The sequence below is a fragment of the Arachis ipaensis genome, chromosome B02 (assembly GCF_000816755.2).
Source record: "Arachis ipaensis cultivar K30076 chromosome B02, Araip1.1, whole genome shotgun sequence".
NCBI lineage: Eukaryota > Viridiplantae > Streptophyta > Magnoliopsida > Fabales > Fabaceae > Arachis > Arachis ipaensis.
Window position 1 is genome coordinate 69351338 of NC_029786.2, and position 9014 is coordinate 69360351.

Sequence of the window (9014 nt, forward strand, 5' to 3'; positions counted from 1 at the left end):
AGACGTGATGGTATTTAGGTATGTCCAAACGTATTTGGAGAAGAATTTTTTGTTTTTTATTAGATGTGCGTGTCGGACGAATGTCAGTAAGTGTTGTATTTAAAATATATCCAACATGCGAATAAGAAAAATGAGGATGCTGTTTGAATATATTCCATGTGTTTTGGAGAACAATATGATATCTATAACAATATAAAGGAGATTCTCTTCAAAAAAAATAAAAAATAAAAGTCAATTTGGTGTCCAAATTATTTTCCAATTTTGTCTTTAGAAATGTCTTTCCAGTTTCCATGGATCAATAGTAGAGTATAAAAGGATAAATAAGTAAATATCCTTACCTAACCCACTATTTACAAATTATAGTCACTACATTTCCACCAACCGCTTTTTTCTGTTATTTTTCATTTCAACATTCACAATTCAGTTACTAGTTTACTACACCTTTTTCTATTTCTCTTATTCATATGGATATAATTTTTTTTTAATTTGTAACAGCAACACAATATTTTACATACATTTTGACCCTCTTTTTAGGTTGAATAAACAAATATAAGAAGGCACTATTGTTTATTATAAGACTCTGGATTTTTAAAAAGTACATAATAAATTATTTGTAATTTATTATGTTTATTTATGATATCAGAATAATCTTTCTTGTAGAGCCCGAAAAATGAATTTATTATGCTTTATTGCATACTCTGAGTGTCTGTCATATTGTAAATCTTGTCGGAATGACGAGAATTAGAGTATTATGTTCATGACTGTCTACTGATTAACTTTGTTAGTCTACCATACACATTTCATGGTATTTGCTCCGGCCAACCTAATGCTATTGATTTGTGTATTTGGGGACACTAATAGGTTATCATAAACAAATTAAAATCAATAAGTCATGGTAATCGCTAAGTTTGGAAACGTTAGGTATTCTTCTTCAATTAGTTTACATTGACGAATGTGTTTTAAACGTGCCGTGTGATCTTATGAATCGTTTATTCTTCTATTCTTCATCTTGAAATTCTTTGTTTCACTACCTCTCTATCTGATTATATTCCTGGTTATTTCTTAGATTCTTGACATTACAGTTCTTGACTTTGTATTCCTCTATATGAACAATGTAGCCCTTTAATGTAATCTGAACTTGTTTTAGTGGATGTATTATTTCTTACAATATCCTCTTGAAGTTCTTGTTTCAGATCTTTATTGAAAGAGTTTTAATTTGATTATTATCTCCTGATCGTATCTCCTAATCATTTCCATAAATCTTTGTACTTCTCTTCTTAAGTTTTCTATCCCTTTTGAGTAAATTTGAGTTTGTTTCAATGTCATGTGCGATCCCTAAATATAGCAAGCGATACGTTAGTTCTTTAGGACACGACTTGTGAACGTGGAAGGTGAGACTTGTAAGTGTGCAACGTCCAAGAAGTTATGAAGATAGGTTATGCTGAAGTTTGGAAAGTTGAAGCTCTGAGGATTGGCGTGAGACCAGTGTACGAATGTTAACTACGTTGTTTTAACGCAAACCCATTTTGTAATCTTTTCATTGCATTATACATCCATCTCATGTTTAATAGTGATAAAACTATGTGATCTTTTATATATTATGTTAATTTTTGAGGACAAAAATTTTTGTAAGTGGGGTAGAACGTAAGACTCTGGATTTTTAGAAATTAAATAATGACTAAAAATCTTTTGAATATGCAATTGTATATGAGTAAGTGAAAAATGGGTTTTTAGAAAATAAAGTAATAACGAACACAAGCTTCTATAAAGAAGAAAGAAAGAATAGAAAAGTTTTGCCACTAGGGTTCGGTGAAGAACAAAAGGGTTGTTACCAATTTCAAGCAAGTTTCAGGACAACAACAAGAGGAAAGATTTCTTCAAAAGGAGAATCACAAAAAGGTGATTTCTCCATTTGTGCTTCATCAAGGATTATTGAAGAAATCAACTGGGTCACAAGCACCGTTCTGGAAATATGAAGAAACTGAAGTCAATGGTACTCTGCTTGAAATCTATGGTCAAGAAACAAACTTGGGGCCAAAGCAAGAACGCACGGCTCAGATTCAAGATTCTTGAAGAAAAAGGTTGAAAGAGAAGATTGAAGGTATGGTTGCATGTCACTGCTTCTACCCTTTCTCTCCTCTGTGAACGCCGTTGCTGCATCTGTGTATTAGGAGAAGAGAACCAACATGTGTTGAAGAAGGTTTCAAGCCCTGGAAGCTTCACTCCTCTATAATAGGGGTGAACGGCTAAGGATTGGGGCAAGGAGTGAGAGCACAAGTTTAGGTTTTCATAGCTCTTTGAGCTGTTTATTCTTCTCTTTCATGGTTTTCGTTAAATATTTCTTTTTTTCAGTTTAATCTGTCTGTGTTTCATTGGTAAAAGGAAAAATGTGACGTTTTGTAAGAAAAAAGCCAATGAGTGGAAAAAGGCAGATAGTTAAACTTGGAGAAAAAGCCATAGTTATCTTAGAAATCCTTTGTATGTATTTCTGTTTTGTTATCATGATCCTGAGGGGATTCCCTTGCAAGTTGGGTTAACACTTTGCTGTTGAAAGCTAGGTTGAGTCCTAGTCAAATTCAGGTTAGGTTAGAATCTGGACTTGTCCCAGATAGGATTGGGTAGATCCTAGGGAGAATTGGTGAATGTAATTTTGTTGAATGATAGTGAAATTCCATCACTGTTGTGATGGAGACTGGATGTGTAGGCTACATTGCATTAGGTAGCTGAACCAGGATACATCTGTGTGTCACTTCTTCTTCTCTACTTCACTTTTAATTCTGTTACTTAGGAGAAAAAAATTAAAGTGTCTCTCAACTCGTTACAAGACAAAGGCAAAATATCTCCTAAATTTCATTGAAAAAGCAAAAAATAATTTTCACAAGAGAAGGAGCCTAAGATTCAACTCCCCCTTCTCTTAGCCACTGATAACCATCAATTGGTACCAGAGCTTAGTTTGGTTTCAAAGCGATCAAGCTTTACAGCTTGGAGGAAAGATCCTGATGGTGAACAACAATGGTTCCAATGTGGTGGCTTATACTTTGATAGAAGGACAGTCCAACAACAGACATTCATTCTTTAATGAGAAAACCAATGGTTTAGTTAGTGAATAACAACCTGTGGAAGATAATCATAAATGGTCCTCAAATCCCTACAAAAACTGGCGCTGATGGTGTTGTCACTCCCAAAGCTGAAACAGAATGGAATGAAGATGATAAGATAAAGGTGAAACTAAATGCCAAGGATGTTTACATGCTGAACTGTGCAATCAGCTTCGAGGAATACCGGAAGGTTTTAAGATGCAAAACATCAAAGGAAATCTGGGATAAACTCTAAGTCACACATGAGGGCACCACACAAGTAAAAGAAATCAGGATTGACATGCTAAGCAAAGAGTATGAGATGTTCTTTATGAAGGAAGGAGAATAAATTAATGACATGTTCGAGAGATTCTCTATCATCATCAATGGCTTGGATGCTATGGGATTACTCATTCTGAACAGGTGCTAGTGACGGAAAGTCTTGAGAAGCCTGACAAGAGAGTGGAAAACTAAGGCCACTGTTATCTCTAAAAGTAGTAACCTAAGTCAAATGACCTATGATGAGCTAAGAGAAAAGTTACTAGCATATAAAATCACACACATAAAAATGATACAAAAAGAAAAGGAGTGGCCCTTAAATCTTGCACTGAATCATTGGATGATGAATCCAGTGACTGTTTATCAGATAACGAGTTTGTATTTTTTACTAGGAAACTTAGAAGGATTATGAGACTCAACGGAAGAAGCGAAGGTGGCATCTCAAAGGAACCAAAGAAGAAGGTACTTATAGCTTCTTGGGAGGATCTCAAGATTGACTCAGATGAGGAAGAAGACTCCGAAGATGAAGCATGAATCTATTTCATGGCTGATGAAGATCAACAAGAAGAAGTAAATTACTATGACTTATCTCCTGATGATTTGCATGTTACTATTGATGATCTCACTCATTATTCTAAAAAATTGCTAAATAAATACAATAAATACAAATCGAAAATATAGTTTTGAAAGCTGAAAATGAGTTTTTTGAAAGAAAAGGTGAAGGAGACCAAATATGCTTTTGATCTCATTGAAGAAAATAGGTTTTTAAAATCTGAAATTAAAAAGTTCATAGGAAAGCACATTATTGATCTCTCTCAAGAACCTGTTGCTGAAAATAAAATGATCAAAAGTTTGAATAATGATTTAGCAAAATCTGCACATAGTTTAAGCAACTTGGACAAATTACTTGCTAATCAAAGACCTTTGTTTAAAAAATCAGGTTTAGGGTATGTAACAAAAAATTATGCAATTTTTGAAAAATCACTTGCAAAATTCACAGCATCATCTTCAAAAATAAAATCATCATTTGATAAATCTGGTCTTGAATATTCATCTAACATTGATGCTGATTTTGAAAAGCCATATTTTGATAAAAATGCATCTTATTTAAAATCTGAACCTGCTTCAAAAAACTCTGGTCTGTGTTACATCTTTACCAATGAGGCCTTTTTAGAAAATTCCTCTTTCACAAAAGAGCCTCACGATCTAGAAACCCATTTGTGTCAAGAAATTCTAGTTTACGTTTTTTTGCAAGAAGAGGTGCTAATGTTAGAAATGGATCTTCCAAAAGAAATACACTATTCTCAAATACCAGAAAAATCAAACCTTTCATTCACCATCAGCATCATAACTTCAAGCATCTTCAGCAACATGTTCACACAAATCACTATTTTAATTGCAATAAACCTAGTCACTCTTCTTCCGAATGCTTTATCGACAAAAGAAATTGTGTGATTTATGTTATTTGGTTATTTTCAAGAAATTAAAATGCTTGGTGGTGTAAAAAAAAATCAGTGAAATATTGTTTGAAGCTAAAAGATGCAATAATGTGTGGACCAACCTTAGAGGAACTAAGAGAACAAAATGTAGCTTATTTTACTTTCATAGAATCTGAAAAATGGTTATAGCACAAGAAATTGGGACATGCAAGCATATTTTAAATTACTAAGCTTGTGAAAAAGAATTTCGTTAGAGGTCTTTGAAAGAACTGGAGATTGATGGTTTAGAAGTTATAGTAAATACTCGTTGCAAGTATAGTTACTAAACCAAGCAATCAACCTTTCTTACAAATATTTTGGTTGTCACAAGTAACAAACCCCTTTAAAATTGATAACCGAGTATTTAAATCTCGGGTCATCTTCTCAAGGAATTACAGGGAGGTGTTCTTATTATTAGTTGAGTTTGTAAATTGGGGGTTTTTAATGTATAAGATAAAAAGCGAGAATAGTAAATGGCAAGAAAGTAAATTGTATTAAATTAAATAGATAATAAAACTTTTGGCAAGGTATGAAAATTGGAAGTCCTATCCTGGTTATCCTTATCAATTGTAATGAGAATTGGATTTCTCTCCCACTTTGTTAACCTCTAATTATGAAGGCAAGTTAAGTGGATGAATTAATTCTGATTCCTCAAGCCCTAGTCTTTCCTTGGGAAAAGTTAGAGTTAGTAGAACTCGAATTAATTCTTGAAGAATTTCCAATTTTTAATTAACAATGAGTTTGATAACTCAAGAGTCTCCAATGACTCAACCAAAGCCAAAAGGGAAAAATTCAAATTATTTATATAATAAATAAAAGAAAGCAATCATAATTCTGAAATACCTCAATTAGCACTAATAAAGATATCAAATGTAACATAATGATTTTGCCTACTTGTTAAAAATAAATAAGTTCTCCAAGACAAACATGAATCAGATTTCACTAATTCAAATTATTCAATAAAAGACAAGTAAACTTGTAAGAAGATAGCTCATAAAAGCAGGGAACATAGAATCAAGCACTGAACCCTTACTGGTAGTGTATATGCACTCCAATCTCTCAAGTGTATAGGGTAATTCACTCTACTCTCCTCTAGTCATGCTTTCTAAACTTTGTTCTTCATCTAACCAATCAACAATATTTAATATACCAATGCAAACATCATGAGGTCTTTTCAAGGTTGTAATGGGGCTAAGGTAAGGGTAAGGGTATATGTATATGGTTAAGTGAGTTTTATAAATTGAATCTTTAATTAACCTAAGCTTTCACCTAACATACATATACTCTATATACTGTTAAATTCATGCCCAGCTACCCAAAATTCTCACTTTTGTATCACATACTCATGTATCAACTTTTCTTTAATTTTATCACATATGCATTGATTTTTTTTTCATTAATTTAATATTGGGGTAATTTTGTCCCCTTATTTAATTTGCTCTTTTTCTTTTCTTTTTCTCTTTCTCTCTCTTTTTTTAATATAGAAAAATAAACATAACTTATCAATGCACATGTATTTTTAATTTTTCTAGTCTCATATGAGTAGGTACCCAAATTCCAAATATTTTATCAAATTAAAAATATAACACATTCCCTTATTAACCAATGTTCCCACAATTTCCCCACACTTAGTTGATGCACAATCTCTATCTTAAGCTAACCAAAGATTCAATTGGGGTATTTTAATTTGTTTTTCTGCTTAAGACTAGTGATGTGGTAAAATATAGAATAAATGGGGATTAAAAAGCTCAAGGTGGCTAACAAGGGTGATGTAAAGGGTAGGCTTATTTGGGATAAGTGAGCTAAATCCAAATAATGGTCTCAATCATATGCAAACATATAAATACACTAAATAATGGACATATAGACTGAAACAAAGTAAAGATCACAATTATAGAGAAGTAAACACACAAGAATAAAATATTTATGGTTAAATAATGTAACCACGTAAATAAGCTCAAAAATCTCACAGGTTGTGTGTTCTTTGGCTCAAAAACCATGTTCCAAATACAACTTCTAACAAATTTAACACAAGTTTTAATTTAAATTAGTGAAATACTATAAAAATTTCCTGAAAAAGAAAATATTACTTCAACCAAGTAGTAACTAAATGCATAAAATCAAACAAATATGCAAAATATGCAAATGCAACAATGAACAAACAAAGAAAATAAAATATTGGTGTTGAGATAGAAGAGTAACTAACCCATGGAGATCGGTATCGACCTCCCCAGACTTAAAGATTGCACCGTCCCCGGTGCATGCTGAGATGTGCAGGTGGACGGGTTGTTCCAACTGGCGCTTTTCTTCAAAGATTGTGCAGATGGACTTGTCTTGTTTCCCCATGTAAACGTCTTCCGGTTCCCTTCCGGGTGGCCATCCTGAAAGAAAAAGAGAAGAAAAGTAACCCAGAAATAGAGATAAGAAAATAAATGAAGTATGGGTGGGTTAATGCCAAATGAAAAGGGTCTCATTTACATGGAAGCTTCAACATGTACGTGAGAAAATAATAGAAGCCATGACATACCAGTGGTACAAAATTTGTAACAATGGGGAAGAGTGTGGGTAAGGAGAGGTAATGTAAATTCATGTCAATGCAAAATTAATACAGGTATAAAAGATTGGCATTGATTTAAATAATATTACCTAACTAGAATAAAACAGGTCACTAAGCACCCAAAATAATTCAAGAAAAGATGCAACAGTTAAATAAGAAAATTTTAACACCAACAGAAAAGTAATAAATTTAGAAAAGAAAGTAAAAATATACACAAAATTAAAATGCAATGAATGAAAGTATGCAAATAAATTAAGTAAAAATAGAATGAAGGTGAAAAAGAATGACAAGTGAAAGAAATAAAGTCAGAAAGAATAAGAAAAGATAGAAAAATTAGGATTAGAGAAGAAAAGATAAGAAAATTGGCTGATCTGGATATTCTGTGCGCCGCTTGTGACGCGGACGCGTGAGTGACACGGTCGCGCGGATAGCGCTTCTATGAAATGACGCGGACGCGTCATCCACGCGGTCGCGTGGATCGATCTGTGCCATTAGCGCGAGGGCAGCCGCGCGGTCGTGTAACTTTCTGTTTGAAGCTCATATTGCTAAATTTTAGGGTGACGCGGTCGCGTGGGGGACCAATATTGGGATATGACGCGGACGCGTGGGGCACGCGTTTGCGTGGTAAGGTCTGGGCGTCTAGCGCCAGTCCAACATCACTCCAGCTCATCTTTCGGCCATGCACCATTTTGACGTCGATTTTCAGGTCACGCGGCCGCGTGGGTGACGCGGTCGAGTGGGAAGCCAATGTTCCCACCTGACGTGGACGCGTCAGCGACGCGGTCGCGTGGGGTCAAATTATGCTAAAGGCGCGCCTCCAGCCACGCTCTCGCGTGACTTTCTGTTCGTTTTTTTTCTTTCCATTGCACTGGTGACGCGGACGCGTCAGCGACGCTACCGCGTCGCGTGAGTTGCTTTTTTTTTAATCTCAAAAAAATGCAGAATGCAGTGTTAATATGAATGTGATGCAAAACTCCAGGTTCAAAATAATAAAATAAAACTCGAAAACAAATAAAACTAAATAAAAATAAAAAAGGAACGATCATACCATGGTGGGTTGTCTCCCACCTAGCACTTTTAGTTAAAGTCCTTAAGTTGGACATTTGGTGAGCTCCCTGTTATGGTGGCTTGTGCTTGTATTCATCCAGGAATCTCCACCAATATTTGTAATTCCAATATCCTCCGGGATCCCAAACTAGGCGCAAAAAGCCTTCAAGTAAGTTAAAGCAAGTGACAAAGTCCCAAGAGTGTTGATTTCTAGATTGAATTCCGGGGTCCCAGACCTTGCCTTTGCACCCCTCTTCTAGTTGATTATCATGATTCCATCCGGGTGGTTCAGTTTTAGAATTCTCACTGAAGCGTCCAAACAACTTCCCAGACCCATTCAATTGAGCTCTACACCAACCTTTGCGTTTAAACTTAAAGCTTCCAACCATAATGAACCTTGCAGGACAATTCTTACCACTGACCATCTTCCTCTTACTCTTAATGTCACAAAGAGCTCTAAGTTGACCATCCGTCTCCAGTAGCCCATATTCAAGTGGAATTAGAAAGCTAAGGGGTATGAATTTTACCCACTTGAATGTTGTGAAGGATGATGGCAACTTAGGGGGAGGGGTCTCC